Source organism: Eupeodes corollae, chromosome 1 (genome assembly GCF_945859685.1).
Source record: "Eupeodes corollae chromosome 1, idEupCoro1.1, whole genome shotgun sequence".
Lineage (NCBI taxonomy): Eukaryota > Metazoa > Arthropoda > Insecta > Diptera > Syrphidae > Eupeodes > Eupeodes corollae.
In genome coordinates, this window is record NC_079147.1 from 155,081,652 (window position 1) to 155,109,071 (window position 27,420).

Consider the following 27,420-nt stretch of genomic DNA (forward strand, 5'->3'; position numbering starts at 1 on the left):
ATCTCGGTACTTCACACTAAGGCCAAAGTTGGGTGTAGGGTAAACTGATGAGCATTCCTAGAAGTGCGAGTATTAAGGAAGTGGAATGCAACTGCTTATTTAAATTTTCAAAACTCTTTTATGTTGTCCAAGAGGATTGAACATGAGCAAGTTTGTTCTTAAAAATGTGGTTGCTGAGGCACATATCGAGTATATTGAAATTTTCAATTTCATTGAACCGAGTGCCACACATTGACGATGCCAAACGTTATGTTTTCAAAGCACTAAATTGCACTCGTACGAGTGCTTATTCAAACTTATTCTGTCGATGCGATTCCACATCAGAAGAAGAGGGATGTGATTCTGAATGGAAAATAAAAAGCTGGAAGTACTATCTTCAGCAAACAATTAGATTAGAAGATGCAGACAAAAAACTGTTAATAAAAATACGAAAGAGGGTTGGAGACATAGCAGAGCCTTGGGATACACCAGCATTTATTTTGTGGTTTAAAGAGCTGAATCTATCCAATGATATTCGTACTCGACGGTCTTAAAGGTAATTTCAGCACGCATTTTCAGCCTGATGCCAAATGAATTTGAAATATCAAGGCAACAATCTCACTTTCACCAAAACGGTAAAAGATTTATTTCAAAGTTCGGTGAGATAAACTATCAGGTCACCAGTGGACCTATAGCCACAAAAGTCTTACTGCCAGTCATTAGGAAGCCTTTGATCTACGAGATGTTTGTAAAGCTGATAAAAATTCAGCGTTTTCTGTCATTGGAAAGAAGGGGCGAAATAGATTCGCTTTTAAGAAGACCTAAAGAGAACGATTTTACAAAATCTTAAGAAGTGGTTTTCCCAGCTTATAAAAATACGACTTCCGAACAGTAGGGGAATTCTTTTGGGGCGAGAGGATTTGTAAATGTTAAGACCTTTTGCCATAGTACGAGCTTGAAAAAATATTGGTATCATAGAATCTTTAACTTGTTCAAAAAGTAGGGGAGTCATAACACTATCAGGTTTACCAAGTAAACAAATTATCTTCCTCAATAAAGCTTAAGGAGTACAATTTATAGCAAGATTTGGAACCGTTTTTTTACAAAGTATTTTTCGCCCCAAGTTTTAGTCAAGTATCAGTCTGGTAATTCGAATATGGACGTTGCAGGCTTGCTTGAATTTTGTTCGGATTTCCTCAATTGGGTTTGCTTTAAAACAACCGAAATTTACTTCTTTAACCCTAATAACCTATTTGCAGCTCGAATTAAACCAACTGTTTTAATTAGATCTGATACTTTTAACCCTGTTCCGGTTGAAAGTGCTCATTCATAAAAGAATTGCACTAGAGTCAACTTAACTGTCGAGGAAGAAAATCATTGACCAGTTATAGATCCTAAAATAACTTTTGAGAGTTCTGGTACTGTCCTAATGGTAAGACGTCCCTATAGAAGGGTAGAACACTAATCGCAGTCTTATCAAGGTCAGAGTAGAAAACAAGTGAAGAGTAATATTTGCTTTATCATCAATGTCCGATACTCGAGTGTACAGCTGAGATTGGTGGTTAAACCTAGTAAAATCTTAGCACACACACCTTCGGATATTATCTGACCAAAAGGTTGAGGCCACAGAAATTCTTTATTTTGGATCAGAAAAAGCATCAAATTTACGAAAAGTTAATACTCTGTCTAGATTTGAGCTTCTATTAAGAAAATGAATGATGTGTGTATTTTCGGAGAATTTAAACCACATGAAATTGAAGAATTGGTGCAAAGACCATATTGTGGCAAGTTCTGATAAGCAATATCATTTCTAATGTAAAATTTATTTTAAAACTTTTGTAAAAAGTGTCGAAAATAACAAAAATCCAAGCAAACCTTATACAGTAGTTATTTACTATAGAATTGTTGACTTTAAACACACACTCTTAAAGAACTAAGAACACAAAATAAAACTGGTACCTTCTCAATTATGCTATCTTCTTATCTATTCATCCAGACAAGCTCCCTCAGAACCAAGTTGTATCTTATTTTGTATCTCTTTTTTGGTGTATATTTACTCCAAACATTTAATCAATCCCAATTTTATGAGATTACAAAAAAATAAAATCACCAAAAGTTTAAAATCAAATCCCGAATAACCATTCATTCAAAAACCTATAATATATTGAGGAACCTCAAGTCTCACTATTTCAATATGCACAACAAACTACAAGTTTATAGTCTAGATAGTTTAATATTGTATTTTTGAAAAGGCTCATAATACCAGAAAACTTAACCCTTGTGATATATATTTTGTATTTATGGGATACCTAACCTCAATTCACTCTATTCTGGAGATATGTATGTTCATAACTCCTAAGACATATTTACAAATACAAAAATTATATTTGAAATCTCATAATTTATGGGTTCGCGTAAATAAATTTACTGACGCGATGAAACTGGCACTATTCATGAATATTAAACTTTACTTTTTATGAAAACACACCCTGAATTTATGTTTCTGTGTATGGAAATGTGTGTATGTGTGTTTAACTCTGTAGGGCTTATATCAAATTGAAAGGATAATGTTATTTTTCGACCATGAAATATGAAAGTAATATGCTTTTGGATGCTGCTGGCTTCTGCTGCTGCTGTGGTTGTTGGAATTCTTGGTGTTTTTGATAAAGTTTTACTGTCGTTCATCTTCTAAGACCAAATTATGTTGAAATTCAAAAACTATACGATAGTATAAACTTTGATTTTATTTTTTGCTCCGTTTGGTTTTCGTTTTTAATATTTAAAATAGATTTATGTACTTTATTATGCATTAGGTATCTATGGGAATAATAAATTATACTTCGTTCGGAGAATTTTATAGATACTCCTGTATTTTATTATGTATCTATATCTACCTTGATTCATGTTCGGGAATTTTGTTTTTGGTTGTATGGTTATTTTCAAGAATTTATCTTTTGCAAATCAATTTATTAAAATTAAGTTTTCAATACGACTTCAGGCTTAAACAAAAACTCATAATAATTTACACAAATTACAAGAAGTCGAAAGGTTTTGAGAAGGTCGATAGATATATTTTATTTTTAAACTCAGTGACAAGTTGATACAAAAGTTAACTAACTCTAAAATGCCTGGATTCACCAGAAGAAAAAGATATAAAAGTATGTGGTATTGCTCAAGTGGTGCAATTTGAAATAAGACGTATATTAAGTTTGTGAAAATATAATCATACAATAAGTTAAGATGCACCTTAACGAAGAAACGCTTTAACATTAATTATTAGTTTTTAGTTGTTTTTGAAGGTTTTTATGTTTTGTAAAAAAAATTGTCAATTCGATTTAAAAAAAGGCTGGGATACGACCCACACTGATAACTTCCCATCCCATCTGTCTGCTTAAAAGTTTGTCTATATGTACTCGTATCAATTTTTACCAAATTTGGCTACTATTATTTGTAGATTTTATTTTTTATGAAAAAACGGACTGTTGGACTTTTATATAAGAATTACTGAATATCGAAAACAATATTTTCTGTGAAATAAAATAAGTTTCAAGCCAATATTTGTAAGTTTTGAAAAGCTATTTGAGTCGAAAGTAAATTTTTGCCATGTTTTAGTATTGTTTTTTTTAGAGTTTTATTTTTTGTAAAAAAATCTGTCAATTCGATTTTTTTCAAAATTTTATCGAATGTTGTAAACAATATTTTTTTAAAAGATTAAAGTAGTTTAAAGCCAATATCTACAATTTTTGAAAAGATATTTGAGTTGAAAATTAATTTTTAACAACTTTTATACATTTTTTTTTAGGTTTTTATTTTTTTGTAAAAAACTATCAATTCGATTTTTCTCAAAATTTGTCTTAATGTTGAAAACAATATTTTTCATACGTAAAAATCAGTTAAAAGCTATTATCTCAATTTTTTGAAAAGATATTTGAGTCAAAAATAATTTTTTACCAACTTTTATTAATTTTTTTTTTTAATTTTTATTTTTTGTAAAAAAAACTGTCAATTCGATTTTTCTCAACATTTTTCAGAATGTTGAAAACAATATTTCCTATAAGAAAAAATTAGTTTGAAGCCTTAAATTCAAGTTTTTTTGAAAAGATATCTGAATCGATATTCAATTTTCACCAACTTTGAGTAATGTTTTTTTTAGATTTTTATTTTTTATAAAAAAAACTGTCAATTCGATTTTTCTCAAAATTTTATCAGATGTTAAAAACATTATTCTTTGTTGCACAAAATTGTTTTGGAGATGAAATCATATTTCAGTCGTAAAATTTTGGAGGTAAAATATTTTTTTTCAGTTTCTTTGATATATCGTTACAATATATAATATAATTTAATTCAAGTCTCTAGCGTTTTTGGTTCGTACGATATTTAGGGTTAACCAAAATTTTCACCTTTTTTTTAAATTGCTATGGTAAAAAAACCACCCACGCAATTTTCTTGAGAGCCCTTTCTGCATCTTTCTGCCTTATTACCTGTATAACAAAATTTATTTGAAATCGATTTATCTTCTGGTTCTTGAGCTATGGACAACGAAAAAAACGTCGCGAACGTACGGACGTACGGACACACGCACGCACAGACATCTTTCTAAAAATCTTTTATTTCGGCTCTATGGACCTTGAAACGTCGAGAAATGTCAAAATTTTTAATTTGACAAATCGGACCCATTACAATAAATTCCTATGGGAAGTTAAAAATTAACTAAAAAGCAACATAATATGATAGAAATTTGATATCAATACCTTTTATTGTTCCTGACATATTCGAGTCGAAAACCAATATATTCAATAATTTTACTAGCAGTTTGTATCTATACTTGTTTGTTTGTTTGTTTGTTTGCGTGAACGCGTTATTCATAGAAACTACCTTTTCGATTTGAAAAATTCGTGTTAGATAGACCATTTATTGACTCTACGACTTATTATGAGTCGAGCACTAATAAAGAATGTTTCAAAATCCATTTTTTCCTTTTGAAAGATTCAATACTGCCTTCAATGTGAAGACGGTCATAGAAGTATTCCCGCTCAACAGTTCTAAATAAAGTCTCTAATAGTATATGTATATCTTATTAGTTGGCTCACTGGCGCTACAGTCTAGGATAGACCGGGGCCTAAGCTAACATGTGTCTTCAACCAGCCAACCAGCTCGGTCCCTAACTACCTGTCTCTAGTTCCGCACGCAAAGTTGGTTGAGGTCCTATCTCACACACGTGTGCCATTTTAGTTGCAGTCTTCCTCTAGTACGCCGCCGCCGCCGTCCTTTGGGATAAGATTCAAAGACCTTCCGGGCTGGAGCATTGATGTCAATTTGTTCTACATGACCCAGCAATCTAAGTCGTTGTATTTGTATTCTTTTAAAGAGGCCAGTGTTGCTGTGCAGCCTCTACAGTTCATCGTTTATCTTCTTCTCCACTCTCCATCTACCCACATGGGACCAAAAATCACCCCAAGTATATTTCTCTGGAAGAAACCACGTATGTATGCATAAGAACTGGAAAGATGAGTGTCTTATAGATGATGACTTCAGATGCTCGAGAGAGGACTTTACTTCTTAATTGCCTTCTAAGTTCAAAGGGGCAGCGATTTGCAAGAGATATTTTCCGTTAATTTATAATGGTGCCTAAGTAGACCAAGTCCTCAAGTATCTCAAAGTTATAGCTGTACATGTTGAAGTTTTTTCAAAGTCCTTTTTGAGGACAGCTTATAATAAGTCTGGCTTTCATTGACCACCAAACCAATCTTCTTCGCCTTCGTTCCAATGCTCAAAAACTCTGAAATCACGCCTTGAGCTTCTAGTCATGTCATTATCATCAGCGTGTCCGAGTAATTGGACATACCTTTGAAAAATTGTTTCTTAGTGTCAACGATTAAGTTTTGCACAGTTGATTCTAGAACGATGTTAAAGAACTTTTACAACTTCTAACGTCTACACTTTTATTTGACATAAAATGCATCGGTGGGATTTTTTCCGACCCAAATTGAGCAGCGTGCATTCTCCATCGTTATTTTGAATAAACAGACAAGTTTGACAAGGATTCCAAAAATTTAAATTGTAAAGTTCTTCCATATGGCGAATGCTGTCACACGTCGCCTTGAAATCGATTAATAGATGGGAAAGTAGCAAATCTAAGTTCCTTAGTTTTTTTTCAAGATCTGCTGTAATGTGTTTGAAATCAATATCTCTAATAATTTTTAAGAACACATGCAATTACAAACATCTCTCTAAAAAAAAACTTTTAGATGCTAGAGACCTTGAAACGTCGAAGAATGCCAACATTTTCAATTCCACAAATCAGTAAAATTACAATAACTTCCCACAGGAAGTTTAAAATACAAGCTTATTCCTAAAAATGTACCAAAAATAGATGAAATCTAACTGTGAAAAAAAGCATTTCTCAATTTGCAATATCAAAATACCTTGGAAAACATATTCTCAATTTAGAATTTTACCTCAAATATGAATGATTTTGAAATTGTAGGTTAATTTGTTTTGCTGTCAACAAACCATTCGTATATGATTGAAATGTCAAGTTCACAAATTTGAAATTCGGTCTATGTGTGTATCTTTCCATTGCCGCTCGCGTTTATAAGTGCGTCATCGAAGTATATGTAGGTACACACATAAGTATTGAACACATTCCATAACTTAAATTCAATTTCTTTTTCATAGCTGATATAAATGACATTCACATATAAATATGAGTCAGTTCTAGATATGGCTTTCTTTAAGTATTACACTTATGACAAATAAATAATTGGCAACTTACATATTTCCAAAATTGTAACATTTTAATAAAATAGCAATATAAATAAATCAGTTAAAAAAATATCATACATAAATAGAAATAGTCGCCCTTTTATTTAAAAATTGATTTTTTTTTTCTAAATTCTCAGGAAATTATACAAATTCAACTAAACCTGATTTTGAAAATATCTATGAATACACCCATTTAGGTATGCAATATAAATGTAATTTTGTAACAATCTTTTGAGTGACAGCCAATTTATCGAACCATGAACAAACTCAATATTTTTTTTTTAACATTATGCGTTTATGTATATTTGAGCTTATATATGTATTATGTAGGTATACCTATGTATCTAGTATTTACTTATACCGATTCTGAAAATTGGAATTCTCTACCAAACCAATTCTGAAAATCGAAAAAGAAAAAAAAAATGAAATTCTGTCACAGAGCTTCGAATCTAAGTCCCTGGTCTTTTTAACAAAAACCCCCACCCCATGCATCACTCTCTAGGAAGCCATTTAGAAACAAAAATAAAATAAAACTCTATAGTTAATGATGACGAACTCTTGTCACGTTAACCTAATACAATTTGGTTTAAGATAGCATCACGTTCTATTGTCTCCTGACGTTCATTGTCGTCTTCGAGCAACGACGACGACTTGGTCCTTCTCGTCGTCATTTCTAATTTGCTAAGCATTTCACATTTTTTTTTATTATAAAAAGAATAGAAGAAATATTACTTGGACATGACACAAGTAACCACAATATATACAAATCAACATAAAACAAACCTCAAAAATGTGTCACTCTTTGGTCGACATTCAGTCTCAATTAAGTAAAACGCCATCAAAATGCCCAACAACCCAACAGACCCACAGCCCCTACCAAACGAACGCAACCCAACCCACTATATCACCATTGGGAACATGGGAACTGTGAGCTCTGAGTTCTGGGTTCTGAGATGAGAATATTTTCCCTCTGCATCTGTATAAACAACTTCATCAGCATCAGAGTTAAGGCTAAGTATTTATAACAAAAGAAATCATGGAAGACGAAAATGTCAGCAAAAATAAAAACTTTCAGGACTTTCACAACACCGGAAATAGCCCTACAATACAACCTATAGAAGCCATCTCATTTTTACAATTGCATACATATAACATATACCTACCAATACATACGAGGGGAAGTTTACTTTTCTTATTTTCTTCTTCTCGACTTTATGCTTTGTGATTCTGATGGTTTAATAGTGTGGTACTGGCTTCCTTTTGAAGGAAAGAAAATTATAATTTATTGTTGCTTCCTCGGCCCCGTGGGGGTGACTGTTTATATGGTGATGTTGTAAACATTTACTTGGACGCCTTAAATGCTATTTCATTTCACGTTCCAACATATTCATTGTTTTTTGGTTTTATTATCCTTTTGCGAATTCACCGCCACAAACTCCTACTCCCACTTCCGACTCCCCCACTAGCAGCGTTATTCCGTGCGTGATTACACAAAGGATCTCTCTCTTAGTCATATGACACTTAATTTTGTCATATATGTAGGTTAGGTACCTATATCTCCTACCTTCGTTACGGAAACGGTATATGAGAGACATTCCTTCAAATTACTTATTATACTTGCACACACATCGACTTAACATCGACTTCAACATTGACATCACAAAACAAGCTTCAACAAAGACATTTAGAAAAAGCACCGCATTATGGGATCTTCTAGTAATTACATCACGAAAAATAATGAAACTGCCCGACCCGACCCGAACCGAAACCGAAAATGAAACCTAAACCAAAACCAGTGCATAGTCAAGGCACATACAGATACTGACACCCATCATGGACATGAAAACGCGTTATCCCAGAATTGGATTGGATGCGCATATTAAACGAGAAAAATGCTGTCAGGGTTTGTATCATTATAGTCCTAAAATATTAGGCAGGTACACCTAAATTCCACGTCTACGACATCTAGTCTTAGCCATGATCCAGCCAGAGAGGGAATAACATAATAATGCGCCTATCTTTCTCACATCAAGAAGTTAAAAAACCTGCTACTGAAAAGGTTCAGACAAATAATAGAAGAAAGAAGACTAATTTCGAACCTTTCCACGATAAATCAAGTAGGAAGTTGTGAAAAAGGCATTTAAAAAAAATAAACAAGTATGCATGGGCTTTATTATTAGATGTTGCTCAAGCCTTTCACAATGTTTGGCAATTGTGACTTGAGTTCAAAGTGGAAATCATATAAATATGACATTTGAACATAGGTATATTACCAACCGGACCTTTAGAGTTCGGTACGATCAAATTATTTAGAACTAAAAAAAAATAAGGGCGTTTTACCGCAGGGAAGTGTCCTAGGACCAATCTTTTATTTGTTTATACATGATATATTCCAGTGGATATCAACGTTATCAACCCTTACTGCAGTAAGATCCGTTGCAAAGATTACACGAAAATTGGAACACATATTTGATAAAGTTAATGTTTGGACGCAAAAATGGAGTTTGTTTAAGAAAATGTTCGGAGATTTAAAAGAAACCAACTTCGTGAGCTGATAGTCTTAAAGTTGTGGGAAAGTATTACAACTATAAACTTCCACAATGAAGAAAGAAAAATCATTTCTCAATTGTTTGAAACTTGTTCCTGACTTAACGATGGTAAGAGTCCCAAACTACTTGCTACCGACTCTTACCTATTGACTTTGAAGACTTCCATGGGATAGAAAAACAAGAATCTGAATAGAATTGATCTCATTTGAAAGCAACTGATAGAAATCGTTCAACAATCGGGAAATTTCAAAATATCTGATTAGGTCAAATCCGAATAGGTTGAATCAAATTAATATTAAAACCATCAAAACTATAACAGCTTTCTGCTACACCATTTCTTGAGAAATTGCTCTTGTCAATAGCTTGATGTTTTAAAAGTTACGTACAATTTTATCTTCCGTTATTTATAAGTTTATAAGTTTTGGAAAGACTTGAAAAACTTTATACTAAAGTTAGCTGAAATTATTCAAAATTTATTGTATGTCTCAATCTTTTTGTAGAAGTCTTAAATTTTCCGTGCCTTTTTATGAAGTTAGCAGTGAGAAATATAGGAAGATGGATACTTTTTAAGAATGCTTTTATTCTTTAATTTCACGTGAGTAAAAAGTTCCGGGAATAAGCAAATAACTCACTATTGCTCCCTTATTGGAGAAAAAAAACTGGAAAGAGTTTCAACTTGTCTAAAATTTGCTGCTCTGAAGTCTGACTTCATCCAAAGAATTGGCTTCCCGTTTCCTTCCAACGAAATATATATTACTGGCGATTTCGGACATTCGGAGCAGAGATTTTTGCTATGTTTAATGATTTTACTCAGCTTTTCAACGAGGCTACTTAAATATGAGGCGTCAATGGCCGAGCTCATCAGGCCAAAGTGTCATATCTTATAGTCATGTTTAACCAATTAAGTTAAAGAAAGACCTTTAAAGAGAACCGTTTGGTAATACAAGAAATACAATTGAGACAGTTTCAATTATTTTCTCAGGATTTTATATTGGTCACTATGCTTCATAGATAGTGACGCTGACTTTAGTGCTGAGACAGACCATAGATATACTCATGGTCTGATTCGATCTGAAAGTAGGTTTTTATGGTTAAGGAATAAAGTTTCCGTTTTCTGAGGAAAACTGGAAAAAGATCAAGCCAGCCAGAAAGGCCGGCGACACCCATATTCGACGTATTAAATTTATAAATGACCAAAGCTTGAAAGGAAAAATAATGGAATGTCCCAAAGGCAGTTGAATTTGTTAGTCATTGGCAAAAAACATAATAAATTCTTCCTCTACTACGGTTAATACGCTTTTTGTCAATTTCACTCCTTAAGTTAGCTGTCTTGAGGAAGCTTATTTGTTAGTTAGGCAATTTACTGCAAATTCCATGGCATGGCTCTTCCATCTCTATAGTGCGTTAATGATTCTAAGGGACCAACGTATTTTTGCAAGATAACAACAAAATATCAACATACATAAATCCACTCTATCGAATTGGTATCCATACTAAACGGTGATTTTTTAAGAGCTTGAGAACTTTTTTAAAAAAAAAAACGCATAAAATTTGCAAAATCTCATCGATTTTTTATTTGAAACGTTAGATTGGTCCATGACATTTACTTTTTGAAGATAATTTCATTTAAATGTTGACCGCGGCTGCGTCTTAGGTGGTCCATTCGGAAAGTCCAATTTTGGGTAACTTTTTCGAGCATTTCGGCCGGAATAGCCCGAATTTCTTCGGAAATGTTGTCTTCCAAAGCTGGAATAGTTGCTGGCTTATTTGTGTAGACTTTAGACTTGACATAGCCTCACAAAAAATAGTCTAAAGGCGTCAAATCGCATGATCTTGGTGGCCAACTTACCGGCCCATTCCTTGAGATGAATTGTTCTCCGAAGTTTTCCCTCAAAATGGCCATAGAATCGCGAGCTGTGTGGCATGTAGCGCCATCTTGTTGAAACCACATGTCAACCAAGTTCAGTTCTTCCATTTTTGGCAACAAAAAGTTTGTTAGCATTGAACGATAGCGATCGCCATTCACCGTAACGTTGCGTCCAACAGCATCTTTGAAAAAATACGGTCCAATGATTCCACCAGCGTACAAACCACACCAAACAGTGCATTTTTCGGGATGCATGGGCAGTTCTTGAACGGCTTCTGGTTGCTCTTCACTCCAAATGCGGCAATTTTGCTTATTTACGTAGCCATTCAACCAGAAATGAGCCTCATCGCTGAACAAAATTTGTCGATAAAAAAGCGGATTTTCTGCCAACTTTTCTAGGGCCCATTCACTGAAAATTCGACGTTGTGGCAGATCGTTCGGCTTCAGTACGAGCTGTATTTTATACGGTTTTACACCAAGATCTTTGCGTAAAATCTTCCATGTGGTCGAATAAGACAAACCCAATTGCTGCGAGCGGCGACGAATCGACATTTCACGGTCTTCAGCAACACTCTCAGAAACAGACGCAATATTCTCTTCTGTACGCACTGTACGCATTCGTGTGGTTGGTTTAATGTCCAATAAAGTAAACTGAGTGCGAAACTTGGTCACAATCGCATTAATTGTTTGCTCACTTGGTCGATTATGTAGACCATAAATCGGACGTAAAGCGCGAAACACATTTCGAACCGAACACTGATTTTGGTAATAAAATTCAATGATTTGCAAGCGTTGCTCGTTAGTAAGTCTATTCATGATGAAATGTCAAAGCATACTGAGCATCTTTCTTTTTGACACCATGTCTGAAATCTGGCGTGATCTGTCAAATACTAATAGATGAAAATCCTAATCTCAAAAAAATCACCATTTATTATTCTGAAAACATGTTCTTCTCCACTCTAGCAAATACCCTACGTAAGCTTTTTCATCTATTCTAATCTTCTTGGCGCATTCCGTGTAGTTGTGAAACAGAATTTGTTCAGACAAACTTTACAAATCTTCTGCTTCCTCAAATCATTGACCGAAAGCACCAACTTCTCTCCTCTGATGGAATCATAGAAATGCTGATCAACTATTAGCTCAAAAAATACCTTGACGATCGAAGGCTTTTAAATGACCATCAGTATGTACCAACGGGTCTACTGATGATCTCATGATTCATCTCAAACCAAACAGTGGATTGTTTCATCTCAACCCAAACAGTGGATCGTTTTTGAGAAAATAAGATCATCGCACTTTAAAAGGCGTTTGATAAACTCTGGCATCTTGCTCTCTTATAAAAATGCGTCCTGGTATTTACGAATCAGTTCTTAAATTTTCTTTTCAAATGTTTGATACAAATTTTGTTAGACGGATTCAAAAGTCTTTAAACCACAATATAAATGCTGGTGTACCCTAGGGCTCTGTTTTGTCTCCAACACTTTTTTCTTAATTGTTTTGCTAACGATAGCACTCTTAGCTTTTCATATTCGTTTTCAGTCTCACGTCCCTCAACTTTAGACGTGGAACTGCAACGACAAAATATGATAAGCTCGTTAAATTCCGACCTACAAAAAATTGTAGAATGGGGAATAAGAAATTAAATTAGCAGATTTAAGACCCCAATGCTTTATTTTTTGTTAGTTAAAGTCCATATACTCGATATTTGCATTCCCAACCACTTCTTTTACTTCATGTTGCTAGAAAAGGTCTGTTCTTTGACTTCCCAAAAAAGTAAATATTTAACAAAAGACTCGTTGGTTGAACTCCGCCGCGCCGAAGGGAATTCTTAAACGTTACACAGCTACTGATGGCGTGGTCATAAACTTAAGAACAAAGTGCGCTCCTGAACGTATACAACATATTCTAGGTCCTATAGAACACACCACATAACTGATATCAAAATCGATGAGTCATTAAAGAAAATTTAATTCTAGTCTCATATCTATAGGCCAAAATCCTACTTCAACAATGTGTTGAATCGTTTATGGTTAAAATAAAACCACAAAAAGAAAAGACAAGATACATCGATAGCCACATATAGTCTCATATCTAAAGTACTATACAACATCAGATATCGCTGACATCTATAGCTCTAGCTTCATGTCCCATCTCCAATCTTCCAGCTTCTAGTTCCCAGCTCGCAGGCTATACAAGCTATACAAAGTCTATATATTTGAACGTACCTATGTTTCTTATTCTTGGTACATATATTCGTTTGTAAAATAGGGAGTATCTTTGAGGCCATATCAAGGAGTCGCATCACGTGTGTCGGTAGATGGGTATTTATTCAGCGCATACATGGTTTTTATCTATTTATACATAAAGATACACGTCATGGCGGGGTGCACATTAAAGTTAAAGGTGGTGAATAGGAAAGAGTAGGAGGAGAGTGCTGTATACCCTTCATATATGTTATGCATGAAGTTGAAGGAGGTTGCATCCAGAAGAGATGGTTGCTCTTTTTTTTTTTGTGTGCCGAGCTTAAATTTCCCATTAACTTTAACATGAGATGTTTTCTGCTTTTGCCAAAGAAAAAAAAAGCTGAAGAAAAACTGCTAAGGTAAACTCCTCTTCCATATAAAATCGAAGGAGGACAAATGGAAATGTGTTCGGGAAAGTGTTTCAGTTGGTTGGTTGTTTTTTTTTTTCTTATTTAATGCCAAAGGACTCGGCGCTTTTGAAATAGGTACATGAGAATAAGTTTTATGTTCGATAAACCTCTTCTTATAATATCGTTCTGTTAGAGTGATGATGGAGAGGGATGCGGGCCGAAGGCAGTGAGGAATTGGTATAAGGACTTTGAAATAGCTTGAATTGGGCGAAGAAAAATCGATTACAACATTTCTCGCTGATGATGGGTTGTCTGAAGTTTTTTTTTTTTTCCTATTTTCTCAAGAATTGATCAAGACCAAAGGGACGTTCACGTTATAGTTGTGTATTTAAAGAAGAAGATGGTTGTAGGCAATCACTTTGGAATCATTTTTTTTTTCTTTAGGTACCTATGCTATGATGCGACAATGCTTTGAAGGAGCTTATCTGCAGCAGTCGATGTTGAAGGAGATCAATATACCAGCTAGGTATAGTTTGTAGAAACTGGGCAAAACTTATATATGTATAGATACGAGTAGATAGACAATTTTGTATTCCTATCTTCAAGATGAAGATAAAAGATGTCCTTATCATCGAGAAGAAAGTCAAAAGCTTTTTTAAGATATCTTTACATCTTTGTTTTGAGTGTTGGAGGTTGTGAAGGATTTTTGCAGCCTTTTTGATGTTTTTCGTTGTTATTGTTTTTTATTTTTCGTTTAATATATTTTTGCAAGTATTCTGCTAAATTGAGATTTAATCAAGAGAAAAATTTAAATATTTCATTATGATCGCAGTGACAAGAGTGCGGAATGTGAAATGTATAACAAGTCGATCGGAATAAATAAAAAACAGAATCCTTACGAAAGTTACTCTGAAACAAACTTATTAACATAGAAGATTTAAAATTTCTCAGGAACAACTAGAGTGTTTTAATGGAAATTGTGAAGGACGAAATAAAGTTCCAAATCTAAGCAAATACCTAGAAAATCTGTCGCAGCGGTTAAGGTTTTGATGTACATGACTGCAATGGTGTATAAAAAGTTCTACGAAGGAAGCCATACGAGTTTTGGAGAGGAAGTTATTGAAAAGGACAAATACTGAAAAGTGTCGAACGTGGTTTCAAAAGACTGAAGACGTTTCCCTTTTAAACAAACAAAATAACATTAATGCTTCTTTTTTTTGCATTGTTGTCAAATTTTCTGCATAAATATTATAAAATAAATTACGTCTTGAGACTATTCAACTTTTTTTCTTCTTCCTTGATTTTATTTACCAACCTTTCAATATTGGATGAGTATAGTAGAATATTTAAATTGTTTTATTTTTGTTGATGGTATTTTTGTATATTGTTTCGCAACTAATGTTGCGTGAAACGAGATACATGGTTTAGAATTTTCTTGAAGACCAATTTTACAGCAAAATTCATTTAATTTCGAACTTTGAATCTTTTTTGAGTTTTCCTATTTCCTTTATACAGAAAGTATTTTACGCCCCACAAAGCTCTTATGTTGTTTCTGTTTTTGTTTTTGTTTTAATAAAATATCGTCCTTGCTGTCGTCGTCATCGTATCGGTCGGTGGTATAGTGAGTTGTCATCGTCGAGTCGTCGTTGTGCACGTTTTCATATATATCCTTCAAAAGTTGACATCAGTTATATAGCATTAAATTGAAAAGTTTAATGAAAAATTTTCCCTGTTTTTTCGCTTCCATTTACACAAATCCCATTCCATTTAAAAAAAAGTATATATATCTAATTTATATGAATAAACGCAGTATTTTGAAGATAAAATTACATATGCATGAAAAATGTACATAAAATAAAAACATAAATTCAAAATAATTAATTATAGAACTTTCCTAGGTAAATTTCTTTAGGTTTATCTTTTAAAGGGTGATTCGAGCTAAATCAAATAGATTCAAGAAAAATATTGAATTAGTTTTGTATTATTTTCAGATACTTTAGAAATATACTTTGAATTTGTATACCTATGATGTTGTTGAGTGAGCTGAGAAATAAAGGGTGGTTACATTTTAAGGGCCGATACTAAATGTAAACCACACCTAAACGTTAAGTTTTTGTTTGTATTTTATTTGACATTCCTCAATTTCAGGCTAACTCAATTTGAACCCTATAAAGATACACAATCGAGCTCTGCTTTAAAGTTATTCAGACATATTATGAAAAAAGGCGTTTAAATCAAAATGTACGTATATCGTCTAAATGTGTGTACAATCTGAAAAATCGTGCAAAAATTTGAGCAAACCGATTCTTTAGCTTTTACAGGTCGTACTGAAGAAAATATTGAAACTGTACGCGAAGTTGTGGCTGAAGAACCATCCACCTCAACTCGTTGTGGTGCCCAATAATTGTGCAGCTCTCACGCTCGTCGTTTATGAACAATATGCATAAAGACTTGCATTCACACGCTAAGAAGGTACAATTGTTTTAAGAACTAAAGCCTCCTGGCCAGTTCAAGCGTCATCAACTTGCAGAATATAGTCAAGAAATGGTAATAGTGCATGATCATAATTTTTGAGATAAATCTTCTTCAGTGATGAAACACATTTTCACCAGAGATAGGATTCGTCAATAAGCAGAATTGTCGCATTTGGGCGAATGATACTCCAAGAGTGATTGTCGAAGAACAAATGCACCCACAAACAGTGACAATTTCGTCATCACTATTGGGCCGTACTTTTCCAAAATGAGGCCGGTCAGTTACTGTGAATGGTGTTCGCTATCGTGAGAACTTTGTGTGGCTCAAATTAGAAGAATTAGATGTGGACGATATGTGGTTTCAACAGGACCACTTGCCATACAGCTAACGATGTCGAAAGAAGATGGCTCTTTTGCCATCTTTTTGAAAATATCCTTTTTCCACCTTTTTGTCTTTTGAATTTCGGGCTATGTACAAAGCGCTGCAGAGCTCGTATCTGGCAATACTTTACATTTGAAAGGTCTTGAAATAACCGACTATGCATGATTAGTTTGGATATTGCGTTCAACAGCTATAGACGTGTAATCATGGAGTTTACTAACGCCGAAATTTGCACTATTTTAAAGTTTTCTTCCGTTAAAGGCAAATCCGCTAGAGAAACGTTGCGTGAGATTAATAAATTGTGTGTTTCGGCTATCACTTCCATTCGCGGAAGAATGGTTTCGATGATTCAGTGAAATCGGCTACATTGATAATCCAGCAGGCCGGCGGAAGACAGGTGACGACAAATACCGATCAAATCATGGAATACATAGAATTAGATCGGCATGTGGCATCTCTAAAAAATCACCAAACCATTTTAAACTATCTGCAAAAGACTGGATACAAAAAAGCTTGTTGTTTGGGTGCTGCATGATTTGAAGCAAAAATAAACTTCTGCACCAAATGAACGCCTGCGTTATGCTGCACGCATATTTGAACCGAATCGACTCATTTTTAAAGCGGATTGTGACTGGCGAAGAAAAATGGCCATGTTGGGATTGACGGCCAGAAAGGTTTTGCTGTGTGTTTGGAGGGAATCATCTAATAAGAGCTGCTTCTAAACGGTGATTTTTTAAGAGCTTGAAAACTTTTTAAAAAAAAAAAAACATAAAATTTGTAAAATCTCATCGATTCTTTATTTGAAACGTTAGATTGGTCCATGACATTTACTTTTTGAAGATAATTTCATTTAAATGTTGACCGCGGCTGCGTCTTAGGTGGTCCATTCGGAAAGTCCAATTTTGGGTAACTTTTTCGAGCATTTCGGCCGGAATAGCCCGAATTTCTTCGGAAATGTTGTCTTCCAAAGCTGGAATAGTTGCTGGCTTATTTGTGTAGACTTTAGACTTGACGTAGCCCCACAAAAAATAGTCTAATGGCGTCAAATCGCATGATCTTGGTGGCCAACTTACCGGTCCATTCCTTGAGATGAATTGTTCTCCGAAGTTTTCCCTCAAAATGGCCATAGAATCGCGAGCTGTGTGGCATGTAGCGCCATCTTGTTGAAACCACATGTCAACCAAGTTCAGTTTTCCATTTTTGGCAACAAAAAGTTTGTTAGCATTGAACGATAGCGATCGCCATTCACCGTAACGTTGCGTCCAACAGCATCTTTGAAAAAATACGGTCCAATGATTCCACCAGCGTACAAACCACACCAAACAGTGCATTTTTCGGGATGCATGGGCAGTTCTTGAACGGCTTCTGGTTGCTCTTCACTCCAAATGCGGCAATTTTGCTTATTTACGTAGCCATTCAACCAGAAATGAGCCTCATCGCTGAACAAAATTTGTCGATAAAAAGCGGATTTTCTGCCAACTTTTCTAGGGCCTATTCACTGAAAATTCGACGTTGTGGCATATCGTTCGGCTTCAGTTCTTGCACGAGCTGTATTTTATACGGTTTTACACCAAGATCTTTGCGTAAAATCTTCCATGTGGTCGAATAACACAAACCCAATTGCTGCGAACGGCGACGAATTGACATTTCACGGTCTTCAGCAACACTCTCAAAAACAGACGCAATATTCTCTTCTGTACGCACTGTACGCATTCGTGTGGTTGGTTTAATGTCCAATAAAGCAAACTGAGTGCGAAACTTGGTCACAATCGCATTAATTGTTTGCTCACTTGGTCGATTATGTATAGACCATAAATCGGACGTAAAGCGCGAAACACATTTCGAACCGAACACTGATTTTGGTAATAAAATTCAATGATTTGCAAGCGTTGCTCGTTAGTAAGTCCATTCATGATGAAATGTCAAAGCATACTGAGCATCTTTCTCTTTGACACCATGTCTGAAATCCCGCGTGATCTGTCAAATACTAATGCATGAAAATCCTAACCTCAAAAAAATCACCCTTTATATGGCCAAACGCTCAATTCTACCACTTGAAGCAGGCGATCGACCAGAGGCGTCCAGAATTGGCTAACAGAAAGAGTGTAATGTTAATGTTCCACCAGGACAACGCCAGACCACACATTTCGTTGATGACTCGTTAGGTTTCCAACCTTTAGGAAGTCGCTTTTCTACGCACATAAGCCCGAGGCGATCGATGCATTGGCGTACACGGAACTGCGTACCAGTCACTTACCCAACACGATTGTACTCAATTTATTTCTTCTTAAAAACCAGACATCTAAAAAAAACACTTTTTATATATAGACTTTGCTTGATAAAATTTTTCAGGCTTAAAAAATAACCATTACATTTTAAATCTTCACAACTATTTTTAGCTTTAAAAAGTTTTGTGTGGACTTTTATTTGTGGACATAATTAAGGATCATGTAGTCAACCTGCAGTCAGTATGAGGGTCATGATCCCTGACAAGGACAGCTAACGACTTCATATTTCTTGCCGCTCTTTTGACATTTCTTTTCAGCATGGTTAGCCAATTCATGATGGAAGGATATACGAGCCAACAACGAGTCGAAATTATTAAAATTAACCACCGAAATTCCAAATCTGTGGTCTCAACGTTAAGAGCACCACGTCCAACTTATGGTCCTCGTAATCGTCCTACCAGATCAACAATTAAGCGACTAGTGGATAAATTTGAATCCAAAGCAAAGTAAGCTAAGTACAAAATGTTCCCGTACCTGTTAGACAAAAAAGTGTCCGTAGAGTCGAGAATATTGCTGCCGCTGAGGCTTAAGTTGCAGAAATCCTAAATGTGGCTCTCACATGTAGTTCTCAAGCGTTGGGCGAAAATAATTAACGCAAGAACTGAAGCCGCTGAATTAACAACTTGAAAATGATAAACAAAATATGCGGTATTGGTCAAGCATAATTTCATTCCGAAAATATTACGGTTTGGTGTGCTTTATGGGTCGGCCGTCGGTGGCGTCATTGGCCCATACTTCTTCCGTGATGATCAAGGCCGGAACGTTACTGTCAATTCCAACAGGACGGTGCCGAAGCCACACAGCGAATGTCACAATTAATTTATTGGAAACTTAGTTTGAAATACGTGTTATCTCATGAAATGGTCCAGTCGCTTGGCCGCCCCGGTCGTTCGTGCAATTTAAACCTTAAGTCTATTGAATTAAAATCTATCAACAAAAAAATAAATAAAACAGATATAAAACCATCATCACACTTCAATATTTCTGTAATTAAATGTATGGCGCTTATAAAATGAATACAAGAGATATGCAAATTTTCATTATTACCTTATTACATTTTGTAAAAAGAAAATTCTACGAAAATACTCAAGTAGCACACTGGTGCATATTTTGGTGTAAGTTCAATAATTTTGGTGCAAAACTGAGAAAATTGAAAAAAAATTTAATATTTTGGGGTATTTTTCAAAATGTGCCGGTAATGAAAATACACCATTGACTTTTCTGTGCAAAATTTCATCATTTTTTTTTAAATTCGGTGTACAAAATAAACTGATTCTTAGATGTTTTTATAATACACCATTAATGGTGCATAAAGTTAACCGATTCTGAAACAAACCAAAGTTGTATATTTTTTACACTTTATTTAGTAGATAAAATACACTATCTGAAATGGGCAATTATATTTTGGTGGAAGATTTAAACTCCGTGGAATTTAAATACACTGAACTAAATGGTGTGAAAAATAAATATGAAAATATTATTTAACTTAGACTGAATATAATCAGTTTCCATTGAATTGTTAACGTGCTCACACTACAATTAATGATAATTTACAAAAATGAGTAGCTCAAAATTTAATAATTATTTGAAGTGTTATCCTAAAAGAATATCCTGATGCGCATATCAAATGCAAACTTATTTGTTTACATCAATATCATATGGAATGTAGACAAAATAAACAATCTTTTAACGCTAAAAAAGGCGACTTTTTCCCTTTAATTCATACATTATAATATTTTATACATTTAGTTGACATTTAGGTATATTTTTTCACTAAAAAAAGTTATTTGCAATATAATATATTATGTTGTAAAGAAAGATCATCTCATGCATTGTTTATTTTTTACAGAGAGTTTGGTGTACCTTAAACACACTCATTAGTTTGGTATAGACAAAAACACCACACATAACAATGGGTGTAATTAATACATTACTTTTCTAGAATATACTTCAATGAATACACCACACAGGGAAGAGGTGTACTTAATACCCATTTTTTATGAAATATTCACCATTAAGTACAATATACAGGAAAGAGGTGTAATTAATACTCTTTTTTGGTGAAATATGTACACAACACAGAGAATGGGTCTAATAAATACACTATTTTGGTAGATATTGCACCATTCCATACACCAAAAATAGAATTGAAATATATCATCTCATATATTCAGTTAATTGTCGTGTCAACATCAACTTAAGCAAATATTTAATATAAATCACAGTTTGTCGAGGCTGTACCATTCAATTTGTATAAGAAAAACTATATTTATTGGCCGAGATCTAAAAAAAATCAGATAAAGTAATGCCAATTAGATTTTTCGGCAGATTTCTACTTCTTATGAATCAATTTTGTTTTTGTTTTGAATAACCTTTTAGACATTTCCTACACCATTTAGAATATATTAAATATAGCGAAAAATAATCCTCTATATATTTTGCACAATGGTGCATTTTTTTTCAATTCTCCTTTGACTTGGTGTTTTTTTTATACCATTTTCTCAAATTGATACACATGAGTGAATATTTTGCACAGTTTTCAGCAAAATAAATGTACCGAAAAGAAGATGGCATATAATTGTCTCAAATGGTGTATTTTGTTCTTGCTTTTCTAAATTAGTGCATTTTATTCTCTAGATTCAGGAATCAGTGTTTTTTTTACACGGCAGCCATATTTTTCGAAAAATATTTAGGTAAACATGAGATTCCACTGGCCGCCATCTTCAAAATGAAGACAATGATTAATTATTTTATTACATATTTCGAATGAATTATTCCAATTTTTTGGTATTTCTGACTCTTTTTTAACAGCACGTATTTAAAAAAAAATAAGAACAACCAAAAAACTATGAATTTTGAAAAATGAATTTTCACGAGTCGATTTTGAAAGCTTTAATTAAGTACAATTATTAAGGCGCTCGATTTTTAAATGGGGTAGGACCGAAAATCAATCGACAGAATGTACTTCGTTTTGAAATTAGACACTCAAATTCATATTAATTCATGATTTTATTCCGCACATATTATGTATTAGAATCATAGAAAGATCAGAATTCTTTTATATACATTTTCCATCAGGAAATAAACCATGGTGTAAATTTTAATTCATCAAACTAGTTTCCGATTAAAGAAATAAACCTCGGTGTATATTTTGTTTCAATTGATTTCTGAGTTCTGGATTTTTTACACTAATGGTATGTTTAATCCATCAAATCATTGTGTATTTTTCTCATTCTTGGGAAAGATTTTCCACCAAAAAGTGGTGTAAATTGTACACCATTGAGGTGTAAGAATTGAGCTTATTTTCAGAACATAATATACACCTCTGGAGTATTATTTATTCTAGTTACCAGAACAATTTGTATACCACTAGCACAATTTAAATACTAAAATATGGTATACTTTTTGTACAGCTAGTGTAAATTTTAAACAGGGACGCGGTATAATTTACACTGAATCGAAATTAAATGTTCAAATATTGCACCAAAAAGTGGTGTATTTTTTATATTCAAAATGTATATCACGAAAGTGTAAAATATACCCCAAATATTTTGGTGCATTTTGGAATTTTGTGCTACTTGAGTATTTACTATTTTTAAATCTTCCACATTTATTTTCATTCTTATCATTGTATTTTCTGTTCAATTTATTTATTTTGATATTAAGTTGATATTACATATTGACCTTTTATATCAACATTCATGTCCAGTTAAGAGCTTATCTTCAATTGACAGATATTTTATTTTATTTGCGACAAGTTTAATGTATTCCAAGAAATAAAAATGAAATAATTTACGTAAATGATATGAAAATAGCAATTCTTTTCAACTTAAACAGACTTTTTTGATTAATTAAAAAAAAAATAACCCACAAAATTAAGTAAGGTTAAATTTCCAATTAAATCAATTCATAGTTTTTCAGATGAAACATTTTTTCCATGAATATGTTTGCGTCATTGAAATGAAAACTAAATAACATTTTATGGAATATAAATATTGGCTAAGCAATTACCGGAACTATCAAATGGTCTTCAAAAAGGACTAAGAGGTCTTTTAGAAGATTAATTTTTTTCTTTATCAAATTACCCACAAATTAAAACCTTAAGAAATCAGAAAATCATATAATTACCGAGACTTATTGACCATTTTATCATGATTGAATGACTTTTCAAGAAGCTAATATGAATATGGTTTTAAGTCAAATATCCCAAAAATGAGGTAGAAATAATTTATGCTATAAAGTACTTCATACGTTTTATACAAATGCCCCACAAATACAGTCTTAATAATACCCGTTAAAGCTTTTGTGAAAAAACTTGGATGGCCAATAGAGCTGAAAGTATTAGACATGACATTAATCATGAATTTCGTACATCCGAATATCAGTGAAATGAAATGGGAGCAATTTTTACTGAACCTTAAAAAAAATTATTGAAGAACCACCGACTCATTTTCATCATTCGATGACTTTTCAAATGTTGAGCTTGACAAATTTGAATCATTGATTGAATCTTGTCCATGCGTTTATTGATGAAGACATATGACTTGGTTAAAACCATGGAAAACAAATAAAGCTACTGATTATCGGCACATTATTCAACGAGAACTTCAAACCGAAAGCACTAACAAATGCTTCATGACGATGAATGTGAAGCAGCTCGAAAAGATGTTTTCGAGACATAATACACCTAAGGCTTAACATCGAAACAAACAGAATTACCATCTTATTTGTCAAACGAAAAAGTCTTGTTGTTTAAAAAAACTAGAGCTTTATAACCGACTCAATGCAGAAACTCAAAGGAATTCTGGAAGACCTTAAGAACACCCAATGGAAAAAATTGTCTCTTTCAACTTTTTTGAACCTAAAAAAAGGTGTGGAATGGTGATGAAGGATCTGACTGGCTTGAAACAACATTGGATGTAAAACAGTGATGCCCATTGAGTACACATTTGTTTTCTTTGTTTATTGATGAAATCATTGTTGATTTATCGGCATCGGGAGGAATATTATGTAGTTTGCTTAGATTTCAATTAAAACGATATTATCTGCAGACAATGCTGTTCTTTAAGCTTAATCTCCAGAAACGCTCCAGCTAATTATCCCTATCAGTGTAGTTTTAGTTTTTTATGCTGATGACACTAAAATAATCGGAAAAACTCAGCCTGATGTAAATGCGGCTTTTGTGAGTATTGAGGTGAGGAGGCAAAAAATTGTTTTATGGTTAATGAGGGCAAAACAAAATACATGCTGTCTTCATGAAAGGACCTTCAACACCGACGACTCAGTCAAAACGTCATCCTCGGCAGACGTAACTTTGAGGTAGTTAATGACTTCGTCTACCTAAGCTTCCCCATGAACGCAGAAAACAATACCAACGCTGAGATCAGACGTAAAATAACTCTTGCTTACCGCTGTATCTTTGGGCTAAGAAAGCAATTGAGTAGCAAAGCCCTTTCTCGAGGAACCAAAGGGTCGCTATATAAGACAACCATCCTGCAGAAGCTTGGACTATGACAAAAACGGATGAAAGTACCTTGGGTCGATTCGAGAGAAAAGTTCTTCGCGTGATCTACGGTCCCATATGCATAGAACGGGTGTGGAGGAGAAGATGGAACGACGAGCTGAACGGGCTTTACAGCGACGTAGACTTAGCCAGAGGGCTAAAAGTCCAACAAAGTCTTTGGTTCTAGAATTTAAGAGAATACTGTGGAATGGATTTTATTCTTAACGTCCAAGCCTGCAATTAAAAGGAAGTCAAAGATTTCCCTTATAATCTCATCGCTTAAACTGATAAACATAGTACATAGAGCTACGTATTGCATTCAAAAGATAAAAACTCCGGTTTTCAAAATGAGAGGCGAATATGGCAGTAAGAGAAGATATAAATCATAGGAAAATGTCTAATATTAAAAGAGTTAAGAAGGACCTTTCTTGGCGGGAACGATATCCATGATGATGTAATAGCGCTTCTTAATATCTATTAAGGCTTACAGAATCCAATAAGAATAAAACTTTTAAGAACTACTTTTCAAACACCCGATTTTAAGTGTAATCTTTTTGTTTTTGCTTTTTCTTTTTAAAACATTTTAATCTTTTTGTATGTTTTCAAAATTTAAAACTACAATTTAGAATCTAGTTTAAAGATTTTTAATCAAGCTTATTAGATTTGTTTTAGCTTAACTTCTTAACTTTGAACACATAACAAGGTTTTTCGAACATCCTGTATTCTAATTTAATAAAATCGACATTTAAATAAAACAAATATAATTTAAGATACTTTTGCCTTTTTTCACAAGTGCTTATACGTTTAGGTATAGAATTAAAAGGGTCATGTTCTTTTAACTTCCTACTTATTGTTAGAAAACCTTTTCAAGCTTCTTTGAGTCACCCTATAAATTTTGCGTATTCTCTGTAGAAATAAAAGTTGTGCCTTTCTTATAATGTATGTACGTGTATTTGTATACTCACTTACACCTACGTTTTTTCCGCAAGACTTCACAAAGGGGATTATTTGTTATATTTGTTTCAGGGAATTTTCAATTTAAGACATTTGTTTGTCATTATCTACAATTATGTTTTGAAATTGGCAAACATTAAATGGAAGTAATTTGATTTTTCATTGGTTGTTTTTTTTTAGATTGAATTATAAAGTTTTAGTCTCATAAGAATATCATTCCAAATTTAGTGTTTTCAAATAAGAACTTTCATTTCGAAAAGTCCGCTATTGCTACGCTTTGCAATTGTTAAAATTTACTTTAAAAATGGTGAAAACCGTGTAGTTAGAGTTCGCAGATATGTTTTCTGGTCATGCTAATTCTTAAAAATGTTGGTGATTAGTAATCGCTGATTACAATTGGACATTGATGTGCTTTGATTTAACACATTTATACTTTGTTCCTTGGGCCTAAGTTACTTTCAAACACAGATAAGCACCGTTTTAAAATCTCACACTTTCAAAGACTAAATACAAATTTTCAACCGGAACAAATATATAATTTATACTAAGTGCTTAGCGGTTGCCGGAAATTATTAATGTATCCCTATATGCATAAATAAAATTGTAAGAGCGGGACTACTAGCTCTCTCTAGGAAAAGTTATGAAAGTTGGCACTCTTTGTAAATTGTAAACAAATAAATTTAGTGGCGTAAAAATCCGCTGAAAACTAGGACCTAGTGACTTACAACATTCTTAACCATTTCTGTGGGCGAGTAATTTTGTCAGGGATTTTGGGACCTACAGTTTTTAAGCCATATACGAACGTAACGTGAGAAAGTATTTTTCATCACAAGAATTACTCTTAAAGGATTTCTCAATTCCTCGCTAGAGGTATTTGTTAAGAAAAGGGGCATAGCCAGGGATTGAATCCTTGAACTCTGGCATGATAGCCCAACTTACTAACTATCAGGCCATGGGTACTCTTCTAGCACTCTTTGTAGCCGAGTTTATAAATACTGAGAGCGCTTGGGAAGAAGGAGTCTCTTGGATATCAGAAATGACATGGGACTTGGGAAGTTAAACAGTGACCAACAACTGAGAAACCACACTTCACAACATATGAGAACAATCACCAGCACGTGACCCTATTGGAGTGCTGCGAAAAATGTTTTCATATCAGGTGCTTAAGAGGAATAGACGGTCATGTGCAAGGAAGAAACTGACTTTCGAAGGCGACTTGGGCAAAGATCAACGAACGGACGCAATTCAAAGCATATTAAGCACTTACTCGAGGTAAAGACGAAAACGAGCTAGAATTCTTTCTGGGAAGATAGGCCATTCCTGGAAAATGAGTCAATCCATTTCTATACAGATGGTTCAAAAACAAAAAAAGGGGTTGGTGGAGATGTGTACTCTGAACGACTGAAGTTAAGTCTCTCATTCCGCTTTCCCAATTTGGGCGATAAAAAAAAGCTTGTCTTGGCTTAAAGAAAACGTGATATCAATATCTGATATCCTTATCTTCTCAGATGGTCAGGTGCTATCAAATCTCTGGACTCTATCTCTACAAACTTAGGTCACAAAAAAAAGGTTGCCAACACTGGATTTAAATCAAGGTGCTTGCTATCTCTAAGCAGACCGCATATAAGCTCGATAATAGGTGTCATAACTGGACACTGTCTAATAGGAAAGCATGCCACGCGACTATTCGTATTCTTCACCTTCTCTAAATACACCCTGCTCTAGCTCAAAAACGCAAGAGAATCCTTCTATAACAATCTAAACGATCTTAATCATATTAGCATAATCAGCTTCCCACGCTTCGGGACTATGATAGGTCTCAACGTCTTACGGTGATAGGTTGTCGGAGAAGTTTGAAGTTCAAAGTGGAATCAGGAAGGGTGGAATACGGTCATCTATTCTTCTATTATTGTTGATCAAAGATGTGCTTCGGGCAGCCTTGACAGCAAACGGACGATTAATATGGATTCCCTGCATCCCTGTCAAACTTATCCGTTTTTGCAGAATGATGATGGAAAATGCACGCTTCTCTATCAAGGTCGGAAAAGATCTTACCGATGCATTTG

At 34.0% G+C, this 27,420-nt stretch overlaps 1 protein-coding gene across 7 annotated transcripts in view; it reads right to left on the minus strand.

The window, feature by feature from the left end:
• LOC129940902 (very low-density lipoprotein receptor-like) overlaps positions 1–27,420 on the minus strand; it is a 388,737-nt gene that overhangs the window by 158,082 nt on the left and 203,235 nt on the right. The gene's annotated exons all lie outside the window — the stretch shown is intronic.